We start from the raw sequence: 14,629 nt of genomic DNA, 5'->3' as shown, positions 1-14,629 counted from the left end.
AGTGCCAGAGAACTAAGTGTCCTCCCCAGCAGCCTCCAACCAATGACCGAGGGGGATGGAGAACTCTGACCCCCAGGCTCCCCAGTGGGTTGAGGCTGGACCACGCCGCCTTATTGGCTGCCTTCCCTTCCCTGCCTCCAGTAGGTGCTTCCTGAGCTCACCTCCCAAATATATATTAACGCCTGAATGCTTGTCTCATGTGTAACATCTGGGAAAACCCAAGTTAACACGGTGGGCGATGGACCTAAGTGGCCAGAGGGGTGAGATGGAGGCATTCCAGACACGGGAATCAAAGGCAAGCCCCTTGGAGCTGAGAGACAGAGATTTTGAGCCTAGGGTGTGAGCTGAGAGGGTGTTGACCTTCTTTACATTTGATGTTTTTACAGCTTCCCTGACCTGATGTTTTTATGGCTCCATCATTTTGGTGCTTGGCTGGCTGGTCACTATGGCTACTATTTGGGGTCTGGCCACTGGGAAAGCCCCTTTGAGCTCCTAAGAGGGGTAAGAGTGTTTGGAAAGTCAGTCAGTTTCACTGAGGCAGCAGGATCCATGGGCCACCTAGACTTCATTTTGGCAGGAGAGCTGAGAACAAAGGCTTCTGGTAGAAAGAACTCTCCATTCCAGAGGATCTAATGCATTCCTGGGAGGGGAGAGACATCAGTGGAGAGTGAGCCAGTGAACGTCCAAGAAAGATGTTCTGCTGGGCCCTCCCTGGTAACCATGGGGATGGAGGAGAGTAGGAGCCTGGCAGGATCCATATCCCATAAAAACGTTGGTGGCTGGATTGCAAGATGAAGAGCCTGCAGGTACCCTCTGACACCATGTAATTTATGGGGTAATCAGAAGTCCTCTTGAAGGGCTGCGAGGGAAGAGGAGCTGTGATTCAGAGCCTGGGGGCCTTGGATGTTTAATGAGGCACTGGGAGCCCACAAAGATTTAGATCAGAATGATTTGCACATTTAGGATGCTGATTTTATCTTAGCATCACCCCTGAAGGATGCCACTTCTTCTCTGAAATGCCTGGAAGTCTGGATATGGAAATCAACAGCCCAGAATTTGAGGGGTATCTTGTAAGGCTGCAGTCAAGGGGTCTGGAGGCTGAAACTCTTAATTTTGACACTGGAAGCTGCCTACCGCCAAAGAAACAGAGAAGCTAAGAATCTCCTGCTGGAAAAGCCCTTACAGAAGGGGACGCTAAAGTCCAGAAAGGTCAAGGGACTGGTTCAAAATCACACAGTATACCAGGGACTTTTAGCACCAGTGATAAGATCAGGTGGAAGAAAAAAGAACCTTCAGTCTATGCAGGGGAGAGAGTTGTCATGATTCCTTCTTAGAAGATAAAGAGCAGTCTACAGTGTGCAAAAGGCACAAATACTATCTTTTGGAGCTTTAAAGCTTGAACATTCAAATTGCTTTCCTAAATGCAAAATACGCACTACATCATTTTCAGAATCTCTAATTGTTGGTTGAGCAATTAAGAGACAGCCTATTAATATATGGTGACTGACTCATGAAATTGATTAAAAATGACATTTGTATGCCTTTAAGCTGAGACATTTCCAATGTCTGGAGACACAAGGGCCTGAAACAAGATGTTGAGTGAATATTCACTGGATCAAAGGATGAGTGAGACTTGACCCTCTTAGGGGGACCTGGCCCTGGTCAGGGAATCTTAATTTTTTTCCCTTTCTGATTCTAAAGCTTATTGTAGAAAATTTGGAAAATACAGAAAAATATGTAGGAGAAAAAAAAATCACCTATTAACCACCCCCTTCCAACCTCTCCAGAAATAACCATTCTTAACATTAGGATATATTTCCAACAGCCTTTTTTTTTTTTGGTATATATGTATTTTTAAAAATTGGTGTCAGCCTTAAGAGGTTTGAATCTTGCCTTGATTCTAACTTATCATTTAACAGTCTCCAAAGAGATGAATTTAGATAGCTGCATTATATTCCACTGAAAGGTTGTGGCATAATTTATTAAACTGTTTCTAGGTCGTTTCCAATTTTTCGATATTATAAATAACATGATGATAAACATCCTGGTGCATAAATCTTGGATGCCATCTCTGACTGCACTCAAGGTCCATTTCCAGCGATGGGAGTGATTGGAAAATCCTCACCCTCCCTGCACTCCTGGCACCAGGCACCCAGAGGCTTCATCTCCAGCAGTGCCCAGCCCAGTCCTGCTCTTGGGCCCATAGCTTCAGCATCCTGGAAGATGACCTAGCAGGGTGGAGGAGAAAGCCTGAGTCTGTGGGAACTCTGACCGAGCTGCTGAGCTGTGTGCCTTTGGGCAAGTCCTTCCGACTTTCTGTAAAAGGAGGAGCATGAACTACATCATTGGATTTCAATTTTATTTTTTTAAAAACCCTTTTTCATTCGAAGGAAAATCTACATTGAAGCCTATTATGTAAAACAGAAGAGAGAAGTTCGGACTTCCCTGGCGGTCCAGTAGTTAAGACTCTGCGCTTCCACTGCAGGGGGCACGGGTTCGATCCCTCGTCAGGGTACTAAGATCCCGCATGCAGTGCAGTGCGGCCAAAAAAAAGGCTCTCCTTTGACTGGAGTCAGAGCCATGCCTGAATTTTCTTTCATCCAACAAAAATTATTGAGGACCTACTAGGTGGCTGGCTCTGTGCTAGGTACTGGGAACAGGGAATGAGCAAAAACATTTGGCAATTCCCTACATCCCTAGACCCCTTGCATTGCATGGGGGGAAAGGCAGGGTGCCATGAGACACTGCTGACTGTACTATACTAAGGTTCACACCATCAAGCACCTACTTTTTATATTATTTACATACTTGATAAGGTAGCCTCTGTATTAGTTGAATTGCCCCAGGCTCTGCTCCCTGCTAGGCACAGCCCTTCCTGATTCCACCATGTCTAGTGGCCCCTGAGCTCTGCGGTAACTCCTCAGAGCCCCAAGGCCCTGTAGACCCAGTCCGAAACCTGTGGCCTTTATCCGTTCCGGGACACCACTCTTGATACCACTCATGGTGCTGTTACTACTCCCAGCAGCTCTTGTCCTCTGAGTTCTCCCTCCTCACCAGGCACCATGCTCAGTGCTTTACGTGCATTAACTCATCAGTCCTCACAGCCTTTTGGAGGTGGTACCTATCATCCCCATCTTACAGATGAGGAAACTGAGGTTCTTGGGTGCTATGCCCCTTACCTGAGGTTACATTCCATCTGCTTCCAGAGCCCATGTTCCTGCCAACCACACACACTACCTCTGGGAGCCCCTTTTGTTGCCTCAACATACTGACAAGACTCTCCCAGTATCGGCTTGCGCCCAGCCCTCTGCAACCCATTATAGCATCTACTTGTACTATAAAGGGGGTTGAGAATGGGGCCTGAGAATGAGGCCTGTTTAGGTGACGATACTGACTCCATCTGGGGACACCCATGGTCCTGAACGACTGGGTCTGACCAATAGTGTGAGTCAGGGCTGAGGGACCCAGACTATGTGTCTCTGTCTGGAATCCTTGACCTACCCTGAACCCTGCTTCATGCCCGTACTACCTCTCCTCCTTGGTGAAAAGCTATTAGCAGCTTTCTCCTTTCTTGCCATCTCAACCCAGGATCACAATGAACCCCAAAATAATTCCTGGCAAAAACTAACTTTGGGTCTAGGCTTCTCAGAGAACTCTGGCCAGGGAGACCTGGGTCAGCTTGACCACCTGTTGGCTCTTGGGCCCCAGCTTCCTCGTCTGTGAAACGGGAGGCTGACTTCCCCACTCCTCCTTCATAGGACCTTGGGGCTCAGAGAGACGCCTGATGAGAGCATGCTTTGTGAACCTGTAGTCCTGCACTGGTAGAAGGAAGCACAGCCGTGACTGAGGGAACAAAGCTACAGGAAATGGTGTTCACAAATGGACGGTGGGTCCTTCAGGTCTTTAGGGTGATGCCGAGTCCCCTTCTTGCTTGCAGAGCTTTGTGACTGGCCACCGGTGACCCCTGCAGCCCCTCTTTGAGCCTGAGTCTCCTTATCTGAAAGTCGGGGTCATCCTACCCACCTAGACGAGAGTCGTGAGGATGAATGGAGACAATACGTGGGAAGGTCTTAGCCCTATCCCAGCACCTAGTAGGTGCTCAGCAAGTGGGAGCTCCCACCTCCTCCTCCTCCCCTTCCCGGAGATTCCCGCACTGGACAGAAGTGCCTCAGCAGGTGACAAGGTCCTGGGGCTCTGGGAGCAGATGTGAAGGTCAGGGGCCAGGTCCCCAGGCAGGCCCTGGTCTAGGATGAGTGTGAGAGCAGTGGCTGCACCAGGGCTGTGGCTGCTGTTCATGTGGGCCTGGGGGGGTGGGTGTCGGGAATGGGAGCATGGAGTTCTTTTGTCTGTTGCTCCCCAGATCTCAGCAACTGCTGGGAGAGCAGTTGCTGAGATTTGGGGAAGATTTCTACCTTCCAAACTGGGGAAAGGAGTGGGGTGTGAAGAGGGAGAGAATGCTTGGGTTCCTGTCCTGCTTCTGCCACTGGTCTCTGTGTGACCGTGGGCAAGACCCCTCCCTACTTTGGCACACAATTTCTGTACCTGTAAAATCAAGGTTTGGTTAAATGTGTGTTTAGCAGTTGTGATCCATGAATCTGTCTCTCCAGCCTGGCATCTGGAGGTGCTTTGCCAGTGTCTGAGTCTTGTGTGTTAGTGGGACAGTTATGTGTCCGCAGCTCACCATGCCCACTGGCCTGTGAAATCCCTAAGGGCAGGGAATGTGTCTGATCCATCTTGTCTGTGCCCTCCAGGGCCTGCCCCGGCACTGCTTGATCATGTCTGGCTGAATGAGGGAAGGAAGGGCCTTCTGCGGCAGAGGAAGGGGGGCTGGCCTGCTGGTGTCGCCCTCTGCCTGCCCTCACCCATGGCCAGCCAGGCTCCAAGTCCGGGGCTGGGTGTGGTGGCTGTCAGGGGCATAGGCAGATTTCATTGATCCCGTTATTATATCCCCAGTGCAGTGGGGTTTGTCTGGGTGACACTAGACAGTAGCATACAGGGTTTCGTTATCAGCTTCCAGATCTGTCTACTTGGCCAGGCTGGGCTTCCGGAGGTCAGGGGCCTGTTGGATTCCTCTCTTCATCCACAGCACCAGTACAGGGGTTTGGTACAGAGGCAGTGCCCAGTGAGTGGGCAGAGAACCCACTTCATTGCTGGGCTCCCTCTGACTCCATTTAAAGCTTCATTCGATAGCCCCTCAGTAACAGTCAGCAAGAGCCAAGCCCGTGGCCAGGCAGTGCTGTGGAGGGACAGAGATAAACCTGACTCAGTCCTGATCCTCAAAGTGCTCCCAGTGTGACTGGGAAGGGCTAAGTGGACAGTGTGCTAGAGGGGTGAGATGGAGGACAACCTGGGGCTCTGTGAGCACAGAGGAGGGAGAGCACATAACCTGGCACATGAAACAGGCCTCTGAAACCACAGGCCCTGGAGCCAGACTATGTGTGTTCATATCCCAGGTCTGTCCTCTCTCAGCTCTGCAGCCTTGAACAAGCCATTTCATCTCTCTGTGCCTCAGTTTCCTCATATGCCAAACACATACTATAAGTAGGGCCTTAGAACAGTGCTTGGCAAATAGCGAGTAGTCAATAAATGTCAGCTAAAGGAAGACAACATATGGCCAGCCCTCCTCAGGGCACGATAGGGACTCCTACCCTCTCCCTACAGTTCCCAGGACTGTATGGCTGCTGGGTGCCTCTTCAGAATTCGAGAGCTCTGCCACCCAGTTTTAACACTGCTGACTAGGGAGAGACAGGCCCAGAGAGGGGCAAGGACTTGCCTGAAGCCACACAGCCAGTGGCAAAGCCAGGACTGAACTCATGAGCTCCTGCATCCCAGCCTGAAGGATCTTCCTCCTTCCCCAGCCGCTTCCCTTGTAAAAGCCCCACATCTGCGTGCCTGGGTTGATCACACGAGGCCCATGTGAAATGCAGCTGGATGCTCTTCAAAATTTGGGTCAAAAGTGAAGTGTGCAAGCTGGCTTTCCCTGATTGTTGGATCAGTCAGAATTGCGCTGGTCTTCTTGGAATTTAAAAGTTTCTCTTTTTAAGTGAATTATTTTGGTTGGCTTTTGCCATTTAAAAACATATCCAGAAAGGTGTGATCAAATGGCTTCCTTTTCCTGTATATGTCATCTAAATAAGACGGAACCTGCATTGTCCTTTTTGGAAATTACCTGCTGTCCTGCATACCTTCTCTTCACTTTCTCTGCCAGATTTAAGGCCTTTGCGGGCATTCCTCCACCTGACCTCTCTTCCAGGCTCCATTCATCCTCATCTCTTCCCTGTGTTATTGCAGTCACCTGTTTCCTGTACCCTGGCATATGGTTTTGTGCCTCTCATTTCCTTCTCTACTGAACTGAGGTGTATTTTAAAAAAAACTATTCATATCATTTCCCTATTGCAAACCTATGGCTTCCCACAATCTTCAGGGTAAGGACCATAGTCTTTAGCTTGTCATTTAAGGTCTTTCATGATCTGGCCTCAGTTTACCTATTCAGTTTCACTTCCCTTCTTCTTCCTAGATGCATATTCTTTATCCCCTATAGATAAGTCAAGGGAAACTAATTATCCAGCCCTCCGAGGCTAAGAAAGTTGCTGTCACTGAGGTCAGGTTTCTGGCAGTCAGGGCTTGTCTTAGTTTCCTGTGGCTGCTCTAACAAATTACCTCAAACTTAGTAGCTTAAGAAACAGAAATTTATACTCTTGGAGTTCTAGAGGTCAGAAGTCTAAATTGAATCTTATCAGGCTAACTCCCATTCCCTCAGGACGCTCCAGGGGATGCTCCATTTCCTTGCCTCTTCCAGCTTCTAGTGGCTGTGGGCGTTTCTTGGCTTGTGGCTGCATCACTCCAAACTCTCCCTCCGAGGTCACATTGCATTTTCCTGGTCTGTGTAAATCTCCCTCTGCTTCCCTCTTATAAGCTTCCTTGTGATCACATTTAGAGCCCACCTAGATAATCCAGGATAATCTCCCCAACTCAACACCCTTAATGTAATCATATCTGTGAAGCCCCTTTGCCATATCAGGTGACATTCCCAGGTTCCAGGATGAGGGCCTGGTTATCTCTGGGCTCATTCCTCAGCCAACCACAGAGCTCAGAGGGAACCAGGATGCATTTCAACAACTCTCTCACAGAGGAGACAGTCTTTTTCCTGCCACTCTGAAGATTATTACTTACCTGCTGTCTGCAGCTTTCTCTCCTTTTAGCTTGTATTTTATGGGATGGGGCAGATAAGAATTATTCTTTTAAAGTAGGCTAGATTGGATTTTGGCTAACACTGGCTATGCAACAGACAGAATTATTGAGAAATTAATTGGTGTCTTGTTTTGTTGACTATTGTAGGCTTTGCAGAAGGAACAAAAGCATTTTCTCCCCAGGCTTTACCATAGCCCTGATATCTCTACCCAGGGAGGAACCTGTCTGTTTTTCCAAAGGTCTGGGCCTTTTGTTTAACCATTCACTGGGGAAGGAAGCAGGTTTTCTGGTGTCTTCTGGCCAGAGTAGAGAATTGGCCTCGTGGAGGTTAACTGAGGCTCTCCTTGAATGGGGATGGTGACCCCAGGGGGCCTGAGGAGAGGGTGTGAGGCTTTGTGCTCTGGGGGTTGGAAAAAGGAGTGCGCAACCCTAGGATACACTGCCTGCCTGTTTTCCCTCCCCATTCTCTACCCTGGGGGGGTTGGGTTCCTAATTGCATGGGGAGGCCTGAACCTCACCACAGTGTGGCTCCTGGGGGAGTGGCCTGGGGTGGGGGTGACTGCATGGGAGCCCAGGAACCCCAGGAGCCTCAGCAGAGACTGTCTCCCAACCCTGATGGCATTTCTTGGGGCAGAAGGGAGTAGAATGACCAGCAGAGTGACCTGATTTTGGATGGCCCTACAGGTCTGAGCAAGAACATAGGCAGCTGTGACCATGAGGGGCAGCGGCCCCAAGACCTGGACTGTGTAAACCTGGGGGCTTCTTGTACCATCCAAGGGAGGTGGAGGGACTTCTTGTCGACCATGGACATGTGTGGGCAAATGGCTTTATTATAGAAAGTATGAAATAGTTCCTGTGCCCTGTGAGCTGTGGAGCAAACCTCAGGCCTCTTATCCACAAGGGCCGTGAATAGGACTAGCACCCTCCTTTTGAAGTGAAGCCATAATCCACGCCGGTGTAGCAGACTACAGTCAGACACTGTCAGATGCAGCCATGCTCTCCAGGGCCTCTCTGTCAGCTGGGGCAGACACAAACAGCTGCGATGCTGGGGTGCAGAGCTTGTAGTCCTGAGACAGGGACAAAAAGCTGGGGTGGGTGTGAGGGGTCGAGGGTGTGGGACAAGGGCATGGTTATATCCCTAGCTGCCGAAATCAGAGAAGGCTCCCTGGAAGAGGGCCCATTCCTACTGAACCTCAATGGAAGAGAATTTTGGCCCAGGAGAGACAGGGTTGGGAAAATGATGTCCCAGATAGGGGATGGGAGTGGTGCAGGAGCCAGAGGGAGCGTCCAAAGAATGAGCCACATTATAGGGTGACATGAGGGAGAAGTCAGGGCAGGAGGTTGGGGTTTGGCTTTGGAGGGGATTGGATGCCAGGCTAAGGAGGTAATAAAGAGAAGGCAAGAGTGATGTGATCAGTTTCAACTATGGCTAAAGCTAAAGCTGGAGATAGCCTGGCCGGGTGTCACTTCCTGGAGTGAGGCAATGTGGGAAGACACCCTCTAAGGCGTGGTGTGGTTACCTGGCTGCTTGGTCTTCCTCACCATGGCTGTCATCTATTAGGAACTCCCTCTTTCTAGATTATGTGCTAGATACTTTACAAGTTTCATTTCCTTCAATCCTCACAAAAACCCTATGAGACAGATACTAGTTCCATCCTCATGTAACACTTGAGGAAACTAAGCAGAGAGAAGTCAAGTAACTTGCTCAAAGTCCCCCAGGTCATGGCAGGACTGTCAAGTTCCCAGCAGATCTTGCCATCAAGAAACCAGGTCAGTCAATAACACTAAGAACAAAGGCTCTGAGCAAGCACCTGCTCTGACCACCCATTGAACAAATGGGGAAACTAAGGCTGGGCAGGAGGGCCGGACCAAAGTCACCCAGTAATTAGAGGCAGAGCTGGAAACCCAGGGGCCCAGACTTCTAGGCCAGGGCTTTCCCTGCTCCCCTCAGGAGTGGCCATGCCTGTGGATGCAGCAGACAGGTGGGATGCCTGGACGTGGTGCTGGCCAGGGTCCAGCCCACCGTCTTCCATCCACTCCTGGCCCTCAGCAGGGGGCAGAGCCCATGTTTGTGGGCAGAGCCCACAGGGACCACCTATGGATACTACTTGTTGGTCACAAGCTAGTTTGTGATTGAATTTTTTCAAGATGTTTATTATGTAATTATATGTATATGCATATATGTCTATACACACACAGATATTTGTGATGTATTTACTCATGGAAAAGCATAATGTTAAAATTAGCACCTGTGACCCACCACCCACCTTTGGAACTAGAATTTTCCTGGCATTCTTGCATGTGTCTGGGTGCATCTTCCCTATCTTATCTCCTTGCTTCCCCCAGGGGTGACCACGACCCAGATTTCGTTGTTTGTCATTTCCTTCCTATTTTGTAATAGTTTTAGCACACATGTATAGATCCCAAAGCCATACGTTACTTACTTTTGCCAGCATCTGAACTTCAAGTAGTATTATAATCTATATTATCTTCTGTGCATTCTTTTTTTTTTTTTTATACTTTTTTTTTTTTGGCAGTACGCGGGCCTCTCACTGCTGTGGCCTCTCCCGTTGCAGAGCACAGGCTCCGGACGCGCAGGCTCAGCGGCCATGGCCCATGGGCCCAGCCGCTCTGCGGCATGTGGGATCCTCCCAGAACCGGGGCACGAACCCATGTCCCCTGCATCGGCAGGCGGACTCTCAACCACTGCGCCACCAGGGAAGCCCTTGTGCATTCTTTTTTTGATTTTTTTTTTTTTTTTTTTTGCGGTACGCGGGCCTCTCACCGCTGTGGTCTCTCCCGTCGCGGAGCACAGGCTCCGGACGCGCAGGCTCAGCGGCCATGGCTCACGGGCCCAGCCGCTCCGCGGCACGTGGGATCCTCCCGGCCTGGGGCACGAACCCGTGTCCCCTGCATCGGCAGGCGGACTCCCAACCACTGCGCCACCAGGAAGCCCGTGTGCATTCTTTTTTAAACTCAATGTTTTTTTCTAAAATCCATCTGTGTTGATACATGTAGCTATAGTTAATTCATTTTCCCCACTGTATAATATTTCATTATGTGGAATGCCACATATTATTGATCTATTCTTTTGCTGCTGGACATTTAGTTTGCTTCTAGTATTTTGCTCTGATGAATAATGCTGCTATGACCATTCTTGGACATGTCTCCCAGTGTGAATGGAAGAGTTTCTCAAAGACATATCTTGGAGTGGGACTGCTGGATCATATAGTATGTGAACAGTCAACCCCATAAGTTAAAGCCAAATCAACAAATACTCCCACCTGCAGTGTGTGTTTCCGCCTCTCCTTTACCTTGTGGTCTCCCTCTAGTGCCCCCTATTGGCAGAGGCTAAGAAGGCGCCAACTGGTCAAACCCAACAACAACAGAGTCCCATGTCTGGCATCACAACGCAGAATTTAGGAGTAGGGTTAGAGATGAAAGGCATAGCAACTAATTTAGAAAGGTGTGATCACTATGTTGACTGAATAAAAAACAACTAGGCCAATGTGGCCCGAAGGTGGCTACTTTAAAACCTCTGCAGTGTAACCTGATTTCCTACTGATCTTCACTCTGTCCTTCTGCTCTTACCATGTTTAGGGAAAGATGAGGGAATGGCTCATCTTTCCCCAAACATGCGTGCCCTTCCACCTCCAGGCTTTTGTTTCTCTTTCTCTCCATTTCAGTTCCCTCTTTGTCTGGATACCTTGCTCCTTGTTCTCATTGCTGAAAGCCCATTTCAAATGTTGTGTCCTTCATGGCTTTTTCTCTGATCTTTCCAGTGGAGGTAATAAAAATATCCTTCCGTTGGGTTCCATGACCCTATATCTGCCCTCTGTCTGGGCAACAAGTATTATTTCACTTAGTATCACAGGTGTTTTGGTTTATGACTCATCTCCTCACTCAGAATTTTTTCTTAACTTTAAGAAAAGCAATGCAACAGTATGGGAATAGAGAAAATAATCACTTAATATCCCACTGCTGGCACAACTTTTATCATTTTATGTATTCCTTTCTAGTTTTTCTGTGCACATGTTTTTTTTTTTTTTAATAAATTTATTTATTTATTTATTTTTGGCTGCGTTGAGTCTTCGTTACTGCCACAGGCTTTCTCTAGTTGCGGCGAGCAAGGCCTACTCTTTGTTGAGGTGCGTGGGCTTCTCATTGCGGTGACTTCTCTTTTTGTGAAGCACGGGCTCTAGGTGCACAGGCTTTAGTAGTTGTGGCACACGGGCTCAGTAGTTGTGGCTCGCGGGCTTAGTTGCTCCGTGGCATGTGGGATCTTCCCAGACCAGGAATTGAACCCCTGTCCCCTGAACTGACAGGCAGATTCTTAACCACTGCGCCACCAGGGAAGTCCTGTCCACATGCTTTGAATATGTAGCATGCTTGTAATGTTGTAGCTGATTTCTTTTTTATCCTTATTAGGTCAAAAGGCTTTTCTCCCATTTGCTTCCATAGTCTTCATCACAGTTTTTAATGGTTGTACATTGTTCCATTGTGTGTTACTAATCTTTTGGTTCTAAGTGACAGAAACTCAACCTAAATAAGCTTCAACAGAAAGGGAATCTTTATGCAGATGATACTGGAGCATCTCACAGAAGCCAAGGGTAGGCTTCTGGCTGGGCCTTGGGGACCCCCAGAACAGGAATGCAAATGCCATAAGGTATTATCCTGTGTCTGTGTCAACTTCATTCCTTCCTTCTTTCCCAGCTGATCTTCCTCTGATTTTCCTGTCCACATGGCAGAGAACACCCACACACCATGCCCAAGCTTTACATGTGATAATTCAGCCACCCCTCAGAGACTGGTCCCTCTTTCTTAGGAGCAGACTCCTTTTGTGTAGTTAGGGTCAGGGTCACATTCTACTAATGTGGGTCATCCTTGAATAACCCGGTAGCTGGTGTAGAAAAGGGATCCTGGGAAGAGAATCCCATGGTGAGATTTTATATTGCCTCCAAATAACTGCTATAGCAGTCATTGCATGTATTAGCATATAAACTTTTCCTTATTTTGAATTATTTTCTTTGGTCCAATTTTTAAAAGTGGGATGACTGGATCACAAAGTTCGTAATTTTTATATATGATATTATTACCAAATTGATTTCAAAGAGTTATTCAATTCACTCTCATTGTGTGAGAGAGCCTTTTCATTGTACCATTGAGAACATTGGGCATTATGACTTGAAATAGAATTTTTACTATTTTAATAATCATAAAAATATATCTCTGTAATTTTTATTAGCATTTTTCTGGCTACTGGTAAGGCTGAAGATTTTCTCATATATTTGTTTTATTAGAGTATATTCCCTTTTGTGAACTGTGTTTTCCTGGTTTTGCCCATTTATCTAGTGGCATGTTAATTCTGTTCAGATTTAATTGCTTCCTTCTTTTGTGTGTGCATTTCACTTTCTCTACCTTTCTGCATGGTCTAGCTTGTATTATCGTTACTTGTCTGATTTTTCTTATTGGACTGTGAGCCTTTGGTGGACAGAGCCAACCCTGAGCATCAGCCTAGCATGGAATACTAGTAAAGCCCTTAGTGGTGGTTAATTGGATAATATAAGCCTATGGTTACAGTCTCCATTATGCAGGAGTAATTTTTCAGCCTGAGTAGTGTGCATATAGGCTACAAGGATGCAAGAAGCATAGACTTCATTCATTCAGACTAAAGATCTGCTACATGCTAGGGTCTAGGAGTGCCTTGGAGCCACAGGACAGTGGAGGGGAGAGAATTAAAGATGTATTGCACAGCTGTGAGAAATCCTACTTATCCCACAGAGTTCCAGAGAGTTCTATGAACTCTAATGGGGAAGGAGCACAGATCCAACATAATCTAATGCAGAAGTCAGCAACCTTTCTGTAAAGGGCTAGATAGTTTATTTAAGGTCTTTCAGACCATACACAGTCTCTGTCACATAGCCTTCCTTGTGATTTTCTTTCTTTTTTTTACAGCCCTTTAAAAATGTAAAAACAATTCTTAGCTCACAGGCCATGCAGAAACAGCTATGGGCTTGATTTGGTCTGCAGGCTATAGTTTGCCAACCAGGTCTAGACTCCAGATCACAGAACATAATAGCTGGAAGAGCCAGCTCCTTCATTATTATACAGATGGGGAAACTAAGTCGCAGAGGGCAGAGCTATGTGTTGGGTCCCTTTGCTGATGCCTGTGCTAAGCTGGACAGCTAAGGGATTTTGCTGGGACTTTGGCAAGGTCCCCTCCGCCTGTCTTCTGGGATAAACTGCTCCCTTCCCTACTTTTGTGCCATGGCTGGTGCTGCCCCAAGAAGTTAGGGAATATAGTCTGTTAGCAGAGCATAGGGCCCCTCCCCGAGGCGTATTTCCTGTCCCTCCCACCATGGGATCCTTTTTTTGTTTTTTACATCTTTATTGGGGTATAATTGCTTTACAATGGTGTGTTAGTTTCTGCTTTATAACAAAGTGAATCAGTCACACATAAACATATGTTCCCATATCTCTTCCCTCTTGCATCTCCCTCTCTCCCACCCTCCCTATCCCACCCCTCCAGGCGGTCACAAAGCACCGAGCTGATCTCCCTATGCTATGCGGCTGCTTCCCACTAGCTATCTACCTTACGTTTGGTAGTGTATATATGTCCATGCCTCTCTCTCGCTTTGTCACAGCTTACCCTTCCCCCTCCCCATATCCTCAAGTCTATTCTCTAGTAGGTCTGTGTCTTTATTCCTGTCTTACCCCTAGGTTCTTCATGACATTTTTTTCCTTAAATTCCATATATATGTGTTAGCATACGGTATTTGTCTTCCTCTTTCTGACTTACTTCACTCTGTATGACAGACTCTAGGTCTATCCACCTCATTACAAATAGCTCAATTTTGTTTCTTTTTATGGCTGAGTAATATTCCATTGTATATATGTGCCACATCTTCTTTATCCATTCATCCGATGATGGACACTTAGGTTGTTTCCATCTCCGGGCTATTGTAAACAGAGCTGCAATGAACATTTTGGTACATGACTCTTTTTGAATTATGGTTTTCTCAGGGTATATGCCCAGTAGTGGGATTGCTGGGTCATATGGTAGTTCTATTTGTAGTTTTTTAAGGAACCTCCATACTGTTCTCCATAGTGGCTGTACCAATTCACATTCCCACCAGCAGTGCAAGAGTGTTCCCTTTTCTCCACACCCTCACCAGCATTTATTGTTTCTAGATTTTTTGATGATGGGCATTCTGACTGGTGTGAGATGATATCTCATTGTAGTTTTGATTTACATTTCTCTAATGATTAATGATGTTGAGCATTCTTTCATGTTTTTTTTGGCAGTCTGTATATCTTCTTTGGAAAAATGTCTGTTTAGGTCTTCTGCCCATTTTTGGATTGGGTTGGTTTTTTTTTTTTGTTATTGAGCTGCATGAGCTGCTTATAAATTTTGGAGATTAATCCTTTGTCAATTGCT

General features: G+C 47.2%; 1 long non-coding RNA gene across 1 annotated transcript in view; it reads left to right on the top strand.

Moving 5' to 3' along the window:
* Positions 1-384: 384 nt before the first annotated feature.
* LOC137227669 (uncharacterized) overlaps positions 385-14,629 on the top strand; it is a 228,100-nt gene continuing 213,855 nt past the window's right edge. The window contains exon 1 of the long non-coding RNA XR_010944949.1: positions 385-501. This is a non-coding gene — a long non-coding RNA (uncharacterized lncRNA). The remainder of the gene's footprint in view (positions 502-14,629) is intronic.

The sequence above is a fragment of the Pseudorca crassidens genome, chromosome 7 (genome assembly GCF_039906515.1).
Source record: "Pseudorca crassidens isolate mPseCra1 chromosome 7, mPseCra1.hap1, whole genome shotgun sequence".
NCBI classification, from domain to species: Eukaryota; Metazoa; Chordata; class Mammalia; order Artiodactyla; family Delphinidae; genus Pseudorca; species Pseudorca crassidens.
Note: the sequence above shows the minus strand (reverse complement) of the source record. Positions and strands in the feature narration are given on the sequence as shown.